Raw genomic sequence first — 22,195 nt, forward strand, 5'->3', positions numbered from 1 at the left:
CCCATGTTATTTAAAGAGGCAACAGAGGAGATTTCAAGAGCCTTGGTGAAGATCTTTGAACCTTCTCTTACCACAAGCAAGGTCCCAGAGGACTGGAGAGCAGAAAATTATCTCCAGGAGAAGGGTCTCGACCAAAAACGTCACCCATTCCTTCGCTCCTGCGATGCTGCCTGACCCGCTGAGTTACTCCAGCATTTTGTGTCTACCCAGAAAATTATCTTCCTTTGTTTAAGGGAAGTAGAGAGATTCCAAACATGATATGCCAGCGAGCCTCTTGTTAATGGAGAAGCTATTGGAGAGGATTCTTCAGAATGGGATTTACTTTCAATTGGAAGGGAGTGGGCTAATTGGGGATAGTCTGCATGGCATTTTCTGCTGACTGGTTAGCACGCAACAAAAGCTTTCAACCCCTGATATTGTCAATAGTTCCCGCTCACATTATGTCTCTGTGTCCACAGCTCTGCTCTCACTTTCACTCCCCCCAGCCACAACAAGGGCAGAGTTCCCTTGGTCCTTAACTTTCAGCCCACCAGCCTCCACATGCAACACGTCATTCTCTCACATTTCTGTCACCTGCAACAAGGGACCTGAAGACTGAAGTAGTGTTGTGACCTGAAACGTCACCTATCCATGTTCTCCACAGATGCTGCCTGACCCTGAGTTACTCCAGCACTTTATGTCCCTTTCTGTAAACCAGCATCTTAAGTTCCTTGTTTCGACTGATTCAACTTATTTGTTTTTCCTTGTTACAAGTTGAACCCCGGTGTTTCGGCAATTGATGGTCCACCCACCCCTACAATCCGGACAAAATTAAGGGAAGGTAGACACAAAATGCTGGAGTAACTCAGTGGGACAGGTAGCATCTCTAAAGAGAAGGAATGGGTGACCTTTCAGGTCGAGAACCTTCTTCAGAATTACGAGAGCTCAGTTGAAATTCCTTGAGCGGCCACAGGGGGCATTGTGAGTGGCAGCGCTCGTTCCAGTTGTGTCCCTCTGATATGAAAGAGTTATTTGTTTACGTCTAAACATTGAGATCCCTCCTTGGCCTTGTCTAATTCTATCTCTGCAGGCGGAATGTTTAAGTTTTTTGTGTTTCAACACCCCCCCCCCCCCCCCCACCCCAGCCCCATACACCACCCCCACAGCCCCTTCTCCCACCATTCTGTTCAATTTTCCTCTAACCCTCTGGAACTCCAGATTTCCTGACAAGCCTTCTCTAATTTACAGGGTACCTACAAAAGGGTGCTTCCCAAAATCCCTTTTCAACTATGCTCTCAATCTTCTCTCCTGCCTGTTTCGCACGGTAATGCAGCAGTAGAGTTGCTGCCTCACAGCGCCAGAGACCTGGGTTTGATCCCGACCATGGGTGTTGTCTGTACAGAGTTTGTGCATTCTCCCCGTGACCTGCATGGGTTTTCTCAGAGATCTTCGGTTTCCTCCCACACTCCAAAGACGTACAGGTTTGTAGGTTAATTGGCTTGGTACAAATGTAAAATTGTCCCTAGTGTGTGTAGGGTAGTGTTAATGTACGGGGATCGCTGGTCGCTGTGGACTCGGTGGGTCAAAAGGCCCATCTCCATGCTGTATCTCTAAACCAAACAGTAAACCCTCGTTTTAACCCCTTATAACGGACGTCAGATATAGTGAATGGACCTGCTGATCCATCCCCAGCTCCCACCGTCTCCCCGGCTGTTTAGAGCCCTTGCTTCGGACCCCACTCCTGAGTTTCTGGCCCTTCATGGGCTTTAGAGACATGGATGGGTGGTATTAGTGGGCCAGGGGTATATTGTCGTTTCATTATCACGTGACCTCTGTTGGTCTGGAAAGTGGGATAATCCAGAAAGGCTCCGGAACCGAGGGTGTGGGAAAATCAACCGGTACTAATTCTCCACTCTGTTCTCTGGGGTGCCACACTTACCCTAGTTACTGCCTTGCTTATACACACGAAGAAGCTCTTGTCATTTCTCCTCGTATTACTTGCCAGTTTTCTACAATAATCAATTTCCTCCTTTCTAATTAACTTGGTGTTGGTGCTTGTTAAATTCCCAGTCCACTGGTCTAACAATAGCCCTTGTAACTTTATATGTCTTCATCTTTGATATAATCTTTTTCTTGACCTTTATTAAATAACAGATGGTGTATCTTTCTCTTGGGATCTTTTCTACTTGGGATAAGATTTAGAAACATAGAACATAAAAAATAGGTGCAGGAGGAGGCCATTTGGCCCTTTGAGCCAGCACCGCCATTCATTGTGATCATGGCTGATCATCCACAATCAGTAACCCGTGCCTGCCTTCTCCCCATATCCCTTGATTCCACTAGCCCCTATAGCTCTATCGAACTTTCTTTTAAATTCATCCATTGAATTGGCTTCCACTGTCCTCTGTGGCAGATAATTCCACAAATTCACAACTCTCTGGGTGAAAAAGTTTCTTCTCACCTCAGTTTTTTGCTGCGTGTTGCAAGCTAACTGCTCGATGGCCGTCAGATGAAAGGTCCCAACCCGAAATGTTGCTTATCCATGTTCTCCAGAGATACTGTCCGACCCGCTGAGTTATGGCAGCATTTTTACTTTTCCCTCGACTCCACTGATTTAACCCTCTACCAAGTGACCCAGTCCACCTCAGACGACGCTATGTTTATACCACTAGAGCTGCCTGTGTTTGCGTGCATTGGTTGTAGATCCCTCGTATTCACCCTCAAATTACATCTAGTATTCCACCACATTCTGATCGTTACTCCCCAGTGGAATCTTTAACCATAGCATCCTTAAACATAATCCTTATTAATTGCACACGACCAACTCTAAAATAGCCATTTGCAGGTCGATTCTGTCACACACTGCCCTAAGAAACCATCCCCAATAGACTCAACAAATTCATCTTCTGTGATATTCTTGCCAATTACCATCAGAGCATGCAATCCCTTGCCTGGGATCGACACTCCAACCGCGGCCTGTGGACTTCACCATCAAGGAGCTCGCAGTCTCGGGAAGAGACCGATGTCGGGATCTCCAAACGACGCAGAAGGTTTGACTAGCTCCGACCCGGGGTCGATCGCTTGGCAGGGGCTTGAGATTCCCCCCCCCCGATGCAGGAGCTTGATCGCCCCGATGTGGAAGGCCCACCGTCGGTTACGGGAATCAAGATCGTCCCGTCAACGGAAGGCTCGAGGCCTCCAAACGCGGGAGGACAAAGAAGGGAAGAGATTGAACTTTTTTTCGCCTTCCATCACAGTGAGGAATGTGGAGGAGTCACTGGGGTGGATGTTCATGTTCAAATGTATTTTGTGTGTCCTGTTGCTTTTTATTGGTATGACTGTATGGCAAATGAAATTCCTCGTGTGTTGCAAAACATACTTGGCTAATAAAATATGATTATGATTATGATATTAGAAGACCAAATAGATTAAAATCATCCTTGCAATTCCTTTCTTTAAAGCCTTTGATATTTCCCTATTTATGCCTCGTCTTATTAAGAAGCAACAACTTGAGGTCCTTGAGTTAGGGAGAGCTCTAGGGGCTAGTGGATTCAAGGGATATGGGGAGAAGGCAGGCACAGGTTACTGATTGTAGGTGATCAGCCATGATCACAATGAATTTGTGGCTCGAAGGGCCAAATGGCCTCCTCCTGCACCTATTTTCTATGTTTCTGTGTTTCTATGTCCTAATGACCACTAGCATCTTATTTCACTTGTGTAGGAAGGAATTTCAAGAATCATCAAAGGGAGTATAAATCTAGAATACAAGAGTAAAATAACAAGAAATATATCAGTAGATTTAGAGCTTCTACCATGTGTCATCAGAAAGTAGAGAAAATAAACTGGTCCTTTAGAAGCTGGGATGGGGAAATTAATAATGGAATGCGGAAATGGCAGAGTTTAAAATGGCATTATGTAGCTGATTTCAACTGCAAACAATTGTACCAAAAACAAAAGAAAACAAAAAAACAGAAGGTTGACGTTGAAACAAGATCAGAGAAAAAGTAACCCTGGGGTCTTACAAAAAATCTGGGAAATTTTCAAACCAATGTATCACTTCAACCACTATCACTTCAACCATCCCTTTTGGAAAATTGGAACTCCAGCAATTATGTCCAGTGATATTTCCATCCCAGCGCCATTTGCTTACAATTTACATTAATAATCACATGCCAGCGTTTACAGTCACATAATACTTTGTAATAAAACTGCACTCTCTCTCATTTCAAACTCTTTGGATCCATGCCCTTTGTTGCTGAAGAAAATAGAGTCAGAATTACTGAATACCGTGTGGAATCTGCTGAAATGTACTTTTCTAGAGGCACACCTGATGATGTTTCATTGCAAGTCCATCATGTGCATCCATCTGCACGATACAGATATCACAGCCAACCTGCTCATTCCTGCCATGGTGACAATGCAGAACCGGCTGCTCAAAACCGAGTATGTGTAGGAAGGAACTGCAGATGCTGGTTTAAACCGAAGATAAGATGCAAAAAACTGGAGTAACTCAGCGGGACAGACAACATCTCTGGAGAAAAGGAATAGGTGACGTTTCGGGTCGAGACCCTTCTTCAGACTGGGAGTCAGGGGAAAGGAAAACGAGAGGTACAGACGGTGATGTAGAGAGATATAGAACAAATGAATGAAAGATATGCGAAAAAGTAACGATGATAAAGGAAACAGGCCATTGTTAGCTGTGTGCATGGTGAAAACGAGTCACAGACAATGAGACACAACAAGACTACTTTCAAGCTGGTACAACTTGGGTGGGAGAGAGAGGGGATGCAAGGGTTACTTCAAGCTAGAGAAATCAATACTCATCCCGCTGGGTTCTAAATTGCCAAAGCTCAAAACTGAGGCTGTAGATCAGCAGAAACACACATCACCACAATCCACACCCTCGTAGCCTGGCATTTCCCTCACTGTATCATTACATTAAACTAGGTGATCAACACCATTTCAATGAGAAGTGCAGATGGGAATGTTGGAAGATATATTGGGCACATCAGAAATGGTGTGTTCATTTGGTGAAGCTGTCACATTGGGCTACACGTGTGAAACCGCAAAATAATGCATGCAATAATCAAAGCTAAGTAATCTCACAACAGCTGGATCAGATGAACGTTCTGCCATCCTCTTGCATCCAGTGTTGCAGTGCGAATGTTTTAGGTGCCGGGGCTGTCACTGGCGCCGGAGAGACCGCTGTTAAATTCCCCGCTAGTTAAAATTTCCCGCTGTTCATTTTGGGTTTTTTTTACAGAGGGGCTGGAGCGGAGCTCCGGTGAGCTCCGGCAACACTGCACCCCTGCTTGAACCTGGTTGTCAGAGTCATTCAGATCAAATTGCCGACCTGCTTGGGTCCCATTTGTCTAAGTTTGAACCGTAAACCTCTGAACCATTCCTATTCATGTACCCGAATAAATATCTTTTAAACACTATAATTCTTCCACCATTTCTCCCACCATCCCACACCCTTTTCCTTCCCAGCCCCACACCCTTCCGTCTATATCCCGCCCTCTGATTTCACACATCATCCCACTTCTCTCATCTCACAGCCTTTTGTCATTTCACCTCTGGTATTTGTCCGACCATCTGCAAAATAAAACCCTCCTCCCTCGTATCCACCTATCACTCGCCAGGCTTTGTTTTGCCGCCACCTCTCTTCCAGCTATCTCCCACCCACCCAACTACAATCAGAAGAAGGTCCGCACCCAAAATGTTACCTATTCAAATCCTCCAGAGATGCTGCCTGACCCGCTGAGTTACTCCAGCACGGTGTGTCTTTTTTTGCTGTATCCTTCACTTTCTCTGGCTGTTCGCTCCACATTCCACCACCCTCTGTGGCTAAGAGATGCTGCTCAGGTTCTCTTTAAATAATTCCTCTCTTACATTAGTTTTAAGACTCCTTTCCCCCCACTGGATAAGTAAACAGCTATGGAGACAAAGGAGACTACAAAACACTCTCCACCCCCACCAGTGGTGGAGTCCAGCACATTTGCACAAAAAAACAAGACTGAAACATTTGCAGCCATGTTCAGACAAAGCTGCTGATCCATTCCTCCTGAGACTCCATATTCACAGAAGTCAGTCAATTTGATTTAGTCTGCATGATATCAAGAAAAAGCTATGGACACTATCCAGGCAATGGACCAAACAGTTGTTGTACGGAAGACTTTACGTTTCAGAATTAGTTGTGGCTCTAGCCAAGCTGTTCCAGTAAATCACAATGTTGTCAGCACACCATGTGGACAATTGCCCAGCTACATGCAGTTCACAAACAAAATCGCAATCTTGTCCTTTGCACAAAGGTGCTGGACTCCACCATTGGTGAGGATGGAGCATGTTTTGTTCCTTTGTCTCCATTGCTGTTGAATTATCCAGTGGGGAAAAGGAGTCTTAAAACTAGAGGGAATAGATGAATCTAGCTGCTTATGACTAGATCGCAATCATACAATACAATACAATACAATACAATATATCTTTATTGTCATTGTACCCAGGGGTACAACGAGATTGGGAATGCGCCTCCCATACGATGCAATAATTTAGGTAATTTAGACAGCAGCAACCCAACGAAACGAAACAGTTGTAACAGTTTTGGACAGGGTAAAGTGCAAGTTGATCTATGCGTTGTGGCCATCCGGCTCAGCAGGACCGGTTCATAGCAACTATGGCCCTGGGGATGAAGCTGTTCCTGAGTCTGGAGGTGCGGGCATAGAAGGCCTTGTATCGTCTGCCCGATGGAAGGAGTTCGAACAGACTGTTGCAGGGGTGTGAAGAGTCTTTGTGGATGCTGGTGGCTTTTCTGAGGCATCGTGTGTTGTAGATGCCCTCCAAGTCTGGTAGCTGTGTTCCGATGGCCCTCTGAGCTCTATGGACTACCCGCTGTAGAGCTTTCCTTTCTGCCTCCGTGCAGCTGAGGTACCACACAGGGATGCCATGCGTTAGGATGCTCTCTATGGTGCAGCGGTAGAAGGTCGTCAGCAGCTGTTGGGGTAGACCAGACTTTTTCAGTGTTCTTAAGTAGAACAGTCTTTGTTGTGCCTTCTTGACCAGCGCAGCAGTGTTATTGGACCATGTTAGGTCCTCCGAAATGTGAGTGCCCAGAAACTTGAAGCTGGACACTCTCTCCACACTGTCCCCGTTGATAGAGATGGGGGCATATTCCCCGTTATGTGACCTACGGAAGTTGATGATCAGCTCCTTGGTCTTGGTGGTATTTAGGGACAGGTTGTTATCCGAGCACCAGTCCGCCAGGTTCTGCACCTCCGCTCTATAGTTTGTTTCATCCCCGTTGGTGATCAGCCCGATCACCGTTGTGTCATCTGTAAACTTGACAATGGTGTTGGTGTCGAATGCAGGAACAAACAATAGAAGGTGTTGCTGAGAGATGCTATGCTTGGACTCAACACCCAATGCCCATCACAGCCACCACCCAAATGGAAAACCAAGAGCTGAATCCCAGAGATCAGGTGAAAGTGGCTGCCCCTGTCATCAACAGAGCACTTTAGTTTAGTTTAGTTTAGAGATACAGCGTGGAAACAGGCTCTTCGGCCCACCGAGTCCGCACCCACCAGCGATCCCCGTACATTAACACTATCCTAATACTACGTACACCAAGCCAATTAACCTACAAACCTGTAGGTCTTTGGAGTGTGGGAGGAAACCGAAGATCTTGGAGAAAACCCACGCGGTCACGGGGAGAACGTACAAACACCATACAGACAGCACCCTTAGTCGGGATTGAACCCAGGTCTCTGGCTTTGCAAGCGCTGTAAGGCAGCAACTCTACCGCTGTGCCACCGTGCCACACTTGAGCAGGTACAGCACCAGGAGCATCAGGGGGCACCAATGAGGAAGTATTCCCACTGTTGAAATCAAGCCTGGCACAAAGATAACCGGAGGCCAAGCATCCAAGACCCACATTATTGGTGCAGACTTCATCAGGCAATGTCTCAGGCTCAGCCACTCAAACAGCTGCCATACCAATGACCTGGCCTCCAAAAGTAAGTGGGAATGTCCAATGATTGCATGATATTCAGTTTTTCCACAAATGAGGGAGTCCATACCTGCTAAGAGTCACAGAGTCATGCAGCATGGACACAGGCCTTTTGGCCCAACTTGCCCACACCGGCCAACATGTCCCAGCTACACTAGTCATAAACATCCAGCCATTTTCTGTTTTTGATTCAGATTTCTAGCATCTGATTTTGTTTTTTTGATTTTCACTGACCTGAAAATATCACCAGCCCTTCTTCATCACTGGGTCTTTGTTGTACTTAGAGGGAGTACAGAGAAGGTTCACCAGATTGATCCCTGGGATGGCAGGACTTTCATATGAAGAAAGACTGGATAGACAAGGTTTATACTCGCTGGAATTTAGAAGACTGAGGAGGGATCTTATAGAAACATATAAAATTCTTAAGGGGTTGAAGAGGCTAGATGCGGGAAGATTGTTCCCGATGTTGGGGAAGTCCAGAACCAGGGGTCACAGCTTAAGGATAAGGGGGAAGTCTTTTAGGACCGAGATGAGAAAACATTTCTTCACACAGAGAGTGGTGATTCTGTAGAATTCTCTGCCACAGAAGGTAGTTGAGGCCAGTGCATTGGCTATATTTAAGAGAGAGTTAGATGTGACCCTTGTGGCTAAAGGGATCAGGGGATATGGAGAAAAGGCAGGTACAGGTTACTGAGCTGGATGATCAGCCATGATCATATTGAATGGCGGTGCAGGATCGAATGGCCTACTCCTGCACCTATTTTCTATGTTTCTATGTAACCTCCCTACCCAATAACTCTGTGGGGAAAACCATCACCACTGTGGGTTTAAGGCAGCAATTCACCACTACCTCACAGGACAAATACAGATGCAAAAAAAATATCGATCTTGCACGAAAAACCCAAAGCCCAATAAATAAATAAATATAAAAGTCAGGACCAACTATCGTCTTTGGGTAAAGTTACAAAGCAGTACATAATTATCCGTCTGAAGAAGGGTCTCGACCTGAAACGTCTCCCATTCCTTCTCTCTCTCTCTCGAGATGCTGCTTGACTCGCTGAGTTACTCCAGCATTTTGTGTCTACCTTTGATTTATACCAGCATCTGCAGTTCTTTCCCACACTGCACATAATTAAACCTTGGCTCATGGATGCAGGTGTCTTCACCCATATACTTTATGCAATACTTCCACCATACTTTGATAAAAATCATATTAAATTGCAAATCTAATAACGGTTTTTGGTAAAAACTGAATTGAATGAAACATAATTTCTCTGGGGTGCAGACATAGGAACAGTAGAAATACCACTGCAATACCTCTGAGAGTCTGTAATTTTAGTGTTACATTTTTAAACCCAGCTTCCATTATAATTATGTCATAACCATTAATGTAAAATAGTTGATCAGGCAATGCTGACAGGCGTACATTTTTATATTCCTTTAATTACAGTCGGCCCAAGGCTTTTTGCACACGGTGAATCTAAGTGTTCCAGTGTACGGTGGAAAAGAAGTGTGACACCTACAACAAGTGTATCCTATTCATATTGAGGTGAATAGCAGAGAAATAGATTGTTCTGATTAAATGCTACTTAGTTGGTATAATTAATTTTATGGTTGCCATTAATTTGATGTGAATAACAGTGAGGGGTCATTTTTAACTTCAGCTGCCCAGCAAGGAATTGATGGAAATTGATTGGTTGTTGTTTTATTTCTGACTCAATTTTAGTTTTACATCTGGCAGGTTAGATTAAAATGGCTCGTTAAACACTTGAAAACAGTACATTCACTGCAACACGGATGTGTAATCGCTGCAGTTCTGCTGCAGCTCGCCAACCAAGTGATGCAGATGCTTCAGTGGCCACTCTTCAAACATCAGATTATTCCACTTTGTTGTGACACCTGTAGATTTGCCTTGTGTACCCTGCACACTGAATAGAGAGACGGGGCTGCTGTTATTAGCAAGTCTGCTGGAGCAACAGAGTTGAAACATAGTTCTGTGCGCAAGGTGATACTGGGTACATTGTGTCTATGATAAAAGGGGAAAGTGAAACAAGAGTTTGATGACATTTTAAACTAACATGTTCTGTAACCATTTCCTTCACGCACTTTGGTTGGTGTAGATTCTGATGGTTTGGCTCTTGCATTAGTGATGAAAACATCTATATTCTGCAAAATGGAGTCCACCATTCTGTTTCTTTATTGCCTTCAATTTTCTGCACATGCCCATTACAATGCACGGTGTTCTTAAAAGGGAAACACACACAACGCTGTTAAAAGGGGAAAACATGGTTTTCTTATTGCAGACAGGATAATACAGCAGCAACAATAATATTAGTTGGTACCAAGTTTTGGGAAATATTTTGTTCACCAAGTGACATGATCTCACCCCACCACAATAAACTCCTGGGAGCTGCAAATTTGACGGTACACACCTCTTTCTAAAGCAAAACACTTCTTTAAAATTGAAAATTGTCTCTTCAAATCACTTCAATCCTCGTAAAAAGTCTCACCTTCAAAACGTATGCGCTACCAAATCTTGGCTCTCAAAAGGCAAAGTTATGCAGTTTCTTGAAATTAAAACAAAAACAAAAAATACTGAAAAACATTCACAGGGCTGGCAGGATGAAAATGAGTTAATATTATTTCATGCCAGTGACCTTTCATTAGGCTTCAGGTGTTTATGAAATCACATCACAATTCTCATTCAATTTCACAGCTATCAGTACTGAAATCCTTTATATTGAATCCAGCTGAAAGATCAGAAATACTAATGAGTTCATTACTTCTTTACAAGACAGCTGTTTTAAAGATGGAGCAGATGACCTACTTGTAAAGAGAATGGATTATTGACCAGACTGGAGAGGTTCAATCAATGTGAAAACCTGGTTAATGAATTATATATGTATGCAGTTCCTGACCATGAACATTTTGCCATTTATCTAACAGTACCATGATAATTTCCACAAATGTCAACAAATATGCTAGCCTAAACATACTGAGCAACGGATTGTGTCACATGTGCTCCATCACATGGGATCATCCTCCAAGCTCCGTCTCGCTGACATCATGCGACATCATGATAGAGCTCTAGGGGCTAGCGGAGTCAGGGGATATGGGGAGAAGGCAGGCACGGGTTACCGATTGTGGATGATCAGCCATGATCACAATGAATGGCAGTGGTGGCTCGAAGGGCCAAATGGCCTCCTCCTGCACCTATTTTCTATGTTTCTATCTGCCAGGACGTAGATTGATTGGGAGGCTGCTACAAGGCCTTAAGTTGGTGAGGACCTAATTGAGGGAGTTTCCCAGCTCACATCGATGAGCGATAAAGATCAACCAAAAAGTGATGCACAGTAGAGGGAGAAGCTGACTGGGAAGTGGGAGCAGTTGAATATTTTCCAGGCAAATGGGATTTGCGTAGCTAGGCATCTTGATTAGCATGGATGAGTTGGGCCGAAGGGCCTGTTTCCATGCTGCATCCCTCCATGACTCCTCAATACTTTTATAGTTTGATCAATGAAGCTAAAGTGAAGGCAAGGTTCTGAGATTGTGGGCAGGAATGTTCAGTGTAACATGGTTCTTCTGTAAATAGTTGCTTATAATTACTGGTAATTTCTAGTTAACTCAGGCGGAGGGAAATGAGTGACTGCCAGTCAAAGTAAAAGCGAAATGGGTAGTGGAAGAAGGGTCCCGACCCAAAACATCATCCATCCTTTTACTCCAGAGATGCTGCCCGATCCACTGAATTACTCCAGCACTTTGTGTCTATCCCAGAGAGTGCAAATTTCCCTGTGACAATTCATTTCTCAAAATAGATATACTGCTCTGGATACCAATGACAAAGATGACTTCTCCAGAGAAGATAACTGCAGCATCTGTTCACAAAATGCTGGAGTAACTCAGCGGGACAGGCAGCATCTCAGGAGAGAAGGAATGGGTGACGTTTTGGGTCGAGACCCTTCTTCAGACTGATGTCAGGGGGGCGGGACAAAGGAAGGATATAGGTGGAGACAGGAAGACAGTGGGAGAACTGGGAAGGGGGAGGGGAAGAGAGGGACAGAGGAACTATCTAAAGTTGGAGAAGTCAATGTTCATACCGCTGGGCTGCAAGCTGCCCAAGCGAAATATGAGGTGCTGTTCCTCCAGTTTCCGGTGGGCCTCACTATGGCACTGGAGGAGGCCTATGACAGAAAGGTCAGACTGGGAGTGGGAGGGGGAGTTGAAGTGCTCAGCCACCGGGAGATCAGATTGGTTAAGGCGGACTGAGCGCAGGTGTTGAGCGAAGCGATCGCCGATCGCCCAGCCTGCGTTTGGTCTTGCCGATGTATAAGAATCCACATCTTGAACAACAGATACAGTAGATGAATTGGAGGAGGTGCAAGTGAACATCTGCCTAACCTGAAAGGACTGTCGGGATCCCTGGACAGAGTCGAGGGAAGAGGTATAGCGACAGGTGTTGCATCTTCTGCGGTTGCAGGGGAAGGTACCTGGGGAGGAGGTGGTTTGGGTGGGAATGGATGAGTTAACCAGGGGGTTGCGGAGGGAATAGTCTCTGCGGAAGGCGGAAAGGGGTAGGAATGGGAAAATGTGGCTCGTGGTGGGATCCCGTTGGAGGTGGCGGACATTTTGGAGGATAATGTGTTGTGCCTCGTCTGTCTCTTCCTTCTCTGTTGTTTTATAGTATGTGTTAAATGTATGTGTTAGTGTTCTTTAGCTTGTTTTATGTGGGGGGTGGGGGGGGTTCGGGGAAACTTTTTATTAATCTCCCATCTCGACGGAGATGCACTTTTTTCCCGTATCATATCTCTGTCCGCACTGCGGCCTAACATCGAGGAGTTGGTGGCCTCTGCTGGAGACCGACTTCGGGAGCTCCAGCCGCGGGAGCCTGCGGACTTAACATCGTGGAGCTCGCCGTCCCTGGTTAGAGACTGCCTTCGGGTGCTCCAAGCCGCGGGAGCTTCGACCGCTGGCTGCGGGAGCTTCGATCGCCCTGACGCAGGAGCTTCGATCGCCCTGACCATGGGAGCTTCGACCGCTGGCTGCGGGAGCTTCGATCGCCCTGACGCAGGAGCTTCGATCGCCCCGACCATGGGAGCTTCGACCGCTGGCTGCGGGAGCTTCGATCGCCCTGACGCAGGAGCTTCGATCGCCCTGACGCAGGAGCTTCGATCGCCCTGACGCAGGAGCTTCGATCGCTGGCTGCGGGAGCTTCGATCGCCCTGACGCAGGAGCTTCGATCGCTGGCTGTGGGAGCTTCGATCGCCCTGACGCAGGAGCTTCGATCGCCCTGACGCAGGAGATTCGATCGCCCTGACGCAGGAGCTTCGATCGCCCTGACGCAGGAGCTTCGATCGCCCTGACGCAGGAGCTTCGATCGCTGGCTGCGGGAGCTTCGACCGCCCTGACGCCGGAGCTTCGACCGCCCCGACCATGGGAGCTTCGATCGCCCTGACGCAGGAGCTTCGATCGCCCTGACGCAGGAGCTTCGATCGCCCTGACGCAGGAGCTTCGATCGCCCTGACGCAGGAGCTTCGATCGCCCCGACCATGGGAGCTTCGACCGCCCTGACGCGGGAGCTTCGACCGCCCCGACCATGGGAGCTTCGATCGCCCTGATGCGGGAGCTTCGACCGCTGGCTGCGGGAGCTTCGATCGCCCCGACCATGGGAGCTTCGACCGCCCCGACCACGGGAGCTTCGATCGCCCTGACGCAGGAGCTTCGATCGCCCTGACGCAGGAGCTTCGACCGCTGGCTGCGGGAGCTTCGATCGCCCCGACTGCGGATGGCTCCACTGCCCCAACCACGGGAGAAGAACGCAGAAAGAAGATTAGACTTTAATGCCTTCCATCACAGTGAGGAATGTGGGGAATCCGCTGTGGTGGATGCTTATGTTAACTTTCATGTAGTTGTGTACCATGTTGCTTTTTTTCGTATGGCTGTATGGTAATATGAAGATCACTGTACCTTAATTGGTGCACATGACAATAAAAGACCTTTGAAACCTTTGTTTGCGACGGCTGATGGGGTGGAAGGTAAGGACCAGGGGGCCTCTGTCTCTGTTGTGACTAGGGGGAGGGGGGGCAATGGTGGAGCTGTAGGGTACCGAGGAGACAAGAGTGAGGGCCTCGTCTATATGGGAGAGGGGAACACCCATTCTCAGTGTCCTATAAAACTCCCTTTACACTCATGACTGTACGTCCAAATTCAGTTCTAACTCAATCTACCAGTTTGCACATGACACGTCTGTAGTGCACTGAATCACAAACAATGACAAGACGGTATACTGGAAGGAGACAGAAAGCCGAGCAAAATGGTGTCAGAACAATTATCTCTCCCTCAATGTCAGTAAGACAAAGGAGCTAGGTATCGACTTCAGTAACAATGGTGGAGTACATGCCTCAATCAGCATCAATGGTGGAGTACATGCCTCAATCAGCATCAATGGTGCCAAAGTGGAAATGGTCAAGAACTTCAAGTGGCTTGGCGTTAATATTACCAATGATCTTTTGAGGAACAACCACATTGATGGATGTGACAGCCAAGAAGGAACACCGACGCCACTACGTCTTGAGGAGACTGAGGAAGTTCGGCATGTCTCCAGTGACTCTTACAAACACCCACAGATGCACCTCAGAAAACACACTGTCAGCTTGGTTTGGGAACAGCTTACCCCAGGACCACAAGAATTTACAGAGATGTTGCCCAGTCCATCAAATGGATCAGACTTCCCACCATTTTAAGGCGTCAGAGACAACTCAAAATGCAGCCTATCCAACATCCTACAGAGTAGCAACATGACTTTTCACCTCTTATACTCATAAACACCTACTTGAATTCTGTGTTCATAAAAGGCACAAATAACCAATCAAATGTATTGGGGAACCTAGTGTCCAGATAGGGAGGAATTGAAGGAATCAGAATGAATAAAGATTAATCCTTGGGAAACTAATGGAGCTAAAGGCAATGATTCCTAGACCCTAATAACTCACGTCCCAGAGTACTAAAGGAAGTGGTCTGGAAAATAACAGATGCATTGGTAATCATCTTCCAAAATTCTTTGGATGACGTAGAAACATAGAAACATAGAAAATAGGTGCAGGAGGAGGCCATTTGGCCCTTTGAGCCAGCACTGCCATTCATTGTGATCATGGCTGATCATCCACAATCAGTAACCTGTGTCTGCCTTCTCCCCATATCCCTTGATTCCACTAGCCCCTAGAGCTCTATCTAACGTAGCAGTTCATTGAGGATGGAAGTGGCATGCTTTTAGGCTTTTAGAAAGAATGTTTGTTTAAAATAAAGGGGGAGTGGGAAGCAATTTCAGACCAGTTAGTTTAACAGAGTGGGTAAATGATGACAAGCGATTATCAAAGATGCAGTGAGTGAACAGTTGGAAAGCATAAATGGAATTAGACAAAATCAGCATGGGTTTATGACTGGGGCATCACGCTGAGCAGATCTACAGGAGCTTTTAGTTTTTCAATTTAGAGATACAGCGCGGAAGCGGGCCCTTCAGCCCATCGAGTCCGCGCCGACCAGGGGCCACAGTCTCAGAATAAAGGGGAGGCCATTTAAAACTGAGATGAAAAAAAACTTTTTCACCCAGAGAGTTGTGAATTTGTGGAATTCTCTGTCACAGAAGGCAGTGGAGGCCAATGCACTGGATGAATTTAAAAGAGAGTTAGATAGAGCTCTAGGGGCTAGAGGAATCAAGGGATATGGGGAGAAGGCAGGCACGGGTTACTGATTGTGGATGATCAGTAACCCTCCTCCTGCACCTATTTTCTATGACCAGTGATCCCCGTACACTAGCACTATCATACACACAAGGGACAATTTATAATTTTTACCAAAGCCAATTAACCTACAAAGCTGCACGTCTTTGGAATGTGGGAGATAACTGGAGCACCCGAAGAAAACCCACGGGGAGAATGAACACACTCCGTATAGACAGCACCCGTAGTCAGGGTCGAACCTGGCACTCTGGGGCAGCAACTCTACCGCTGCGCCACCGTGTTGCCCTTTCCTGACGATACAGTTAATAGAATTGTGAAGAGAGACGAGTGGCTATGGTGTACTTGGACCGATGGAAAGCCTTTCATTAGATCCCACTTGATCGGTTAGTGTGCATAGTAAAAGCACATGGAATTGGAGGTGATATTCCGGCATGGACTAGGATTTGGTTGACAGTCAGAAAGCAGTGAATAGGAATAGAAGGGGCTTTCATTTGGCAGACGGTGGGTGACTAGAGGGATGGTACACGGATCAGTGCTTGCATCCCAAGCATTCACAATATAAACCAATGATCTAGATGAGGGACAACACAAAGCTGGGGGCGGTGGTAGAGTGACGAGGGAGATGATGGCGGCATTGTAAACCGTGAGGAGGCTGCAACTAAACTGCAATGTGGTTTACACAAAACTTAGAACATACAATAGTACAGGACAGGAATCGGCCCTTTGACCCGCGATGTCTGTGCCGACCACGATGCCAAATTAAACTAACTCCATCTGCCAACTGATGATCTTCATCTCTCCATTCCCTGCACATTCATGCGTCTGTCTAAATGCCTCTTAAATGTCATTATCTTATCTGCTTCCAACAACCCCCCCAGCGCCATGTTTCAGGCACCCACTACTATCTGTAAAAAAAAACAACTTATCTCGCACATCTCCTGTAAACATTTCCCCCCACACTTTAAAGCTATGCCTTCTGACATGTTCGCCCTGACGTAAAGGTTCCGACTATTTCATGGGGTGAGTGTGTAAATGCATATTGACCTTCACTGCAATAGAATTTGGGTACAAGTGTGAGGATGTCTTGTGTAGCTGTACTGAGAACTTGCAGCTTGCTGAAGACGTCTGGATGTGTGTGTGCAGTATTGGTATGTTTACCCAAGGATGTATATTCTTGCTCTGGAGGGAGTGCAACAATAATTTATTTGACCGATTCTTGAGATGGCAGAACTGACTTTACATAGAGAGCTCAGATCGATTAACTTTTTTTATTAACTGGAGTTCAGAAGAATGACGGTGTATCTCAATCACACAAGGCAATAAAATCCCAACAGAACTGGATAAACTAAATGTTCCCAACTGACGGAAAGTCCAGCCTCAAGAGTCAAGAGTGTTTTATTGTTGTATGTGCTGAAATAGAACAATGAAATATGGGGAATATTATTTTTATTTTATTTTACTTTATTATTGCCACATTTACTGAGGTACCGTGAAAAGCTTTTCTGTTGTGTGCTACCCAGTCAACGAAAAAACTACACACAAATAAAATCAAGCCGTCCACAATGTACAGATACACCATAAAGGGTATATTATTTAATAGAAACATAGAAACATACAAAATAGGTGCAGGAGGAGGCCATTTGGCCCTTCGAGCCAACACCGCCATTCATTGTGATCATGGCTGATCATCTACAATCAGTAACCCATGCTTGCCTTCTCCCCATATCCCTTGATTCCACTAGCCCCTAGAGCTCCATCTAACTGTCTTTTAAATTCATCCAGTGAATAGGCCTCTACTGCATTCTGTGACCGATAATTCCACAAATTCACAACTCTCTGGGTGAAAAAGTTTATTCTCAACTCGGTTTTATATTGGCCTCTGATAAAGTCTGTTTAAAGATAGTTCAAAGGTCTCCAATGAGGTAGATGAGGTCAGGACCACACTCCAGCTGGTGAGAGGATGTTTCAGTTGCCCGATAACAGCTGGGAGGAAACTGTGCCTGAATCTGGAGTTATGCTTTTTCAAACTTCTATACATTTTGCCTGGTGGAAGAGGGGAGAGGAGAGTGACTGAGGTGACAATTGTCCTTGACTATGCTGCTGGCCTTGCCGAGACAGCATGAGGTGTAAATGGAGTCAATGACAACGCATCGGCAGAAGTTGGTGAGGGCATACACAACTTTCTAAGCCTTCTATGGAAGTAGAGGCGTTGGTGTGCTTGGTTGTTGCTTCAATGTGGCTAGTCCAGGACAAATTGCTGGTGATCCCTACTTCAGCACTATCAGTGTATACTGTTTCTCTTCCTGGAGTCCATCACAATCTCCTTTGTCTTGCTGACATTGAGGGAGAGGTTATGGTCTCAGCACCAAGTTATGAGGTTCTCAATCTCCTTCCTGCACTCTGTCTCGTAATTATCTGATATCCGGCCCGGTACGGTGGTGTTGTCTGCGAATTTGTAAATTGAGTTGGATTGGTATTTGGCTGCACAGTCATGACTGTATAAGGAGTATAGTAGGGGGCTGAGAACACATCCTCACGGGGGAAAAAACATTCTTTACGCAGAGGGTGGTGAATCTATTCCTGTCCTGTACTATTGTAGAAGCAAGTTGTTAAATGTATTCACAAAGGAAGTCAATATATTTCTTATTCCAAAGAGATCAATGGATATGGGGAGAAGGTGGGATCGGGGTACTGAATTGGATAATCAGCCATGATGATGCTGAATGATGGAGCAAGCCAAAAACACTGAACGTCCTACTCCGGTTAGTGTTCACTCGGGAACCTGTTCTTAGATCCTGCAGAGGTTTGCAGACTGAACCCATTTTAAAGGGATGGCAATGATGGAGGGAAGGTGAAGGTGAGTGTACCCGTTTAAAGAAAATTAGTACAATTTAATGTTTATATTTATTTGTAGGGATTTTTAAAAAAATAATTTGTTTCATTTTTAATGATAAAAGTCTCTAATGTAGGAAACACCCAAAAAATAAAAAAAAATTCAGAGGTTCCAGAGGTGCAAAGCAGGGGGCAAGGCTTTGTTCGAGGTCAGAACTCACTTTCTCAGTTTAGTTTATTGTCACGTGTACCGAGGTGCAGTGAGAAACCTTTGTTGCGTGCAATCCAGTCAGCGGAAAGACAATACATGATTACAATCCAGCCATTTACAGTGTACGTCACAGTTAAAGGAAGAGATGTTGCTGCAGGAGTAGAGATTTAAGAGTGTGCAGCGATTGTAATATCTGCTTCTGTGGCTAGCACACCATCTGTTAGATGGCTTTCTGCGGGCAAGGGTTCCTCAGTACATCTCTAGAGGAAGGCTCTTCCACTACACAGAGCACACCAAGGGGGGTAAGAGGCAGCAAAATGCACCCCCCCCCAACCCCAACCCCAACCCCATTCCACACATTCGGGGTCAGCAAAGCAAGACTTTACATACCCAGACCATATAAACACAGGGCATGATTGTTGAACACAGGCACAGGCCAAGGTTTGTACATCACCCCAACAAAGGCAGCTGCTGTGTACCTGAGCAATTCTATTTACCTTTTTATACACGATGTATATTTATTGTCCTTCTCATTAGAGTTTCACAGGCAAACAACAGCTGAGTAAATGACAGTAATAAAATCACCAGTGGAAGAGGGCGATATTTTTCAGCATGGTTTGAATGAGCCATCAGCCCATGTTTAATTTTAAAACGCTCACTGCTATTTGAAATGAAGAGGTATCGAGCATGTGCAGGCAGAAGGAATCAGTTTAAATATGTTCAGCACTGACACTGTGGACTGAAAGAGCTGTTCCAACACTGTCTTGGTCGATATTGCATTAGGGATTTTTATGTGCTTGGCAAACAAGGCAGAATTTACTGCAGCACACAATGGAGCCTTTGAACACACGAATTAAGGAACGGATGGCCATTCTCCTATGCGGACTGGAACCCCAACTTTGCATTCCCATCTCCCTCTCATTACCTTTTATCCTTTTGCTTATCAGGAATCAATCAACTTCAAAATATTGAACATTGTGTGGCACAGCGGTAGAGTTGCTGCCGTACAGCCCCAGAGACCCGGGTTCAATCCTGACTTAGGGTGTTGTCTGTACAGAGTTTGTTCGTTCTCCCCGTGAACTGCTTGGGTTTTTCCCGGGATCTCCGGTTTCTTCCAACGTTCCAAAGATGTGCAGGTTTGTAGGTTAATTGGCTTGGTACAATTGTAAAATGTCCCCAGCGTGTGTAGAATAGTGTTAGTATGCGGGGATCGCTGGTCGGTGCAGACTCGGTGGACCGAAGGGCCTGTTTCCGCGCTGTAGCTCTAAACTAAATATTCAAGGGCTAAAGAGAAGGCAAATTATGGAGAATTGCAAACTGGTAACAAGCTTGATGAATTCTAATATTTTCAGCTTCTGTGTGCTTGATATTTTAGACAGGAATGACATGTCCAGAAACATACAGAACATCACTGGATGAAGAGAGAATGAATCAGAACAAGCAAGTACCAGGGAACATAGAAGCAACGGTGATCCCAATACATCAGGATCAAGATGACAATAAAAAAGGACTTGAGAGACAAAGACTGTGCAATCATAAGTAGTCCCAGCACAGTGGGAGGCAAATAGAGCCACACAGCCATTGCAAGTTCTCTCCGGGAACAATTGTGTCAGTCTTATTTCCCTGTTTTATCTCCATCGCCTCGCAAGTATCTCTCCTGCTCAAGAGCCTATTAAATTTCCTTCAGAAAACAGTGAATCTGCTTCCAGAAAAATTATTCGTTGCACAATGAAAATCATTCCTTATGTCACCTCTGGATCTTTGAATTATTGAATTATTTTGAAGCACTCTTGAAGCTCTTCCCTCTGGAAGGCGACTCCAGACTGTCAAAGCCGCCACAGCCAGACATAAAAACTGCTTTTTTCCGCTCTACTCAATAACCAAAAGTCTGTAGCCTCTTTTTGCTCTGGTTTATTTCATTCACATGTTTAAACTATAATGTTTTATTCTTAATGTTTTAATGTTTTTATGCTTTATTCTTATTTTTTACTGTATGTTCGTGTTGTTACTTGCGAGCGGAGCACCAAGGCACATTCCTTGTATGTGTACAACTTGGCCAATAAACTTATTCAATTCAATTTAAATCCATGTCTTCCACTTCTTGCCCCTCCCGCCAATAATAATAGTTTCTCTCCATTCTCCCTGTCTAGATCATTCATGATTTTTAATACCCCTTCAAATTCCTAAGCTCCAAGGAGAACAATCTCACCATCACAAATCTATCCACTCCTCCGGGACCATTCCACCAGCTGTCCTGGGCCTGCACACCCGGCCTACTGAGCAGAGTTAGCTGCAATACCCTCGTTGGAGCTAAATCTATGTTTGATAGAGATGAATCCTAGACTTGCTTTTGTAGTCTACATTTTACACTTGTTTATAAAGCAGAGTTTGTGTTTTATTTCAACTCACTTTTTAAAAGTTCATCCTTTTATGCCCCTTTTAAAGATCTGTGAACCCAGGTCTCTCTACTCTGTGCACTGTAGCAGTGAGCTCATTGTATCATAGTGTCTTTCCTTGCTCCGAGCAAAATACATCACAACATAGTGCTTCGCCTCAAATCTCTTCTGCCACTTGAATACAAGAAAAATTGTGCATTTATCCAGGTTCTTTCAGAATGTCAGGATGCCCTAAATCTCTAAACTGCACTGAAGTGTAGCCACTGTTACAATGCAAGAAATAAGGTATCCTATTTGAGTACATTAAACTCCCACAAAGAGCAACAAACCAACGACCAGATCTTCTTTTAACGCAACTTGAAAGGTAAATATTGGTGATGACAATTTGCGGATAACCTACCTGCTCCTCTTCAAAGTACGTCAAGGGATCTTCTAGCTGAGTGAGCAGGAAGGGCCATTATTTAACATTGTATTTGGTAGATGTGAACTCTGTGCTCAAGTATCCCGAGTAGGACCAACAAAGTTTTCTGACTCAAAGCAGAGGCAGGAATGCAACCCAGCAAGGCACAGCTGACACCATTTAATTAAGGATCTACATTCGACACACCTGGATGGAACATTGGTGAGCATTCCTAGTTCACATAATATAGGAACGTGGAGACACTGGCGAAGACGCATGTAATATTTAATGGAGTGATACCACAAATAAGGAGCACACCAAATAACTGGACAAGCTGGAGTGGTGACTGAATGGATGAGTAGAGGGCAATATTGGAAACACAATCTCCAGTCTGGAATAACTGGCTTGCTTAATGTGCAGTAAATATTACACAATATCACATTAAAATTGAGTCCAGTGTTTAGGTCTTATGATACTGTCACTAATGTGATCATTCTCCAGAGAATACAACTGCAGTTATTGATAAATATATCAGACCATCCTCTAGTTTCAAACGATCCTGCACCTCCACTAACGAGTGCCTGCCTGGGTGTTGGAAAGATTATGGAATCAAAAGCACTGTACAATAAATTGTCTGGT

The 22,195-nt window shown here is 45.3% G+C and overlaps 1 protein-coding gene across 7 annotated transcripts in view; it reads right to left on the bottom strand.

Moving 5' to 3' along the window:
• Nucleotides 1–22,195, bottom strand: part of LOC144600483 (neurite extension and migration factor-like) — a 302,375-nt gene that overhangs the window by 121,258 nt on the left and 158,922 nt on the right. Inside the window, exon 2 of one of the 7 annotated variants that reach the window (XM_078412115.1) lies at nucleotides 10,088–10,224. The exons of the other annotated variants lie outside the window; for them this stretch is intronic. The gene's annotated coding sequence lies outside the window, so the exon portion shown is untranslated. The remainder of the gene's footprint in view (nucleotides 1–10,087; nucleotides 10,225–22,195) is intronic. 7 annotated transcript variants of the gene reach the window in all.

The sequence above is a fragment of the Rhinoraja longicauda genome, chromosome 15, assembly GCF_053455715.1.
Source record: "Rhinoraja longicauda isolate Sanriku21f chromosome 15, sRhiLon1.1, whole genome shotgun sequence".
NCBI lineage: Eukaryota > Metazoa > Chordata > Chondrichthyes > Rajiformes > Arhynchobatidae > Rhinoraja > Rhinoraja longicauda.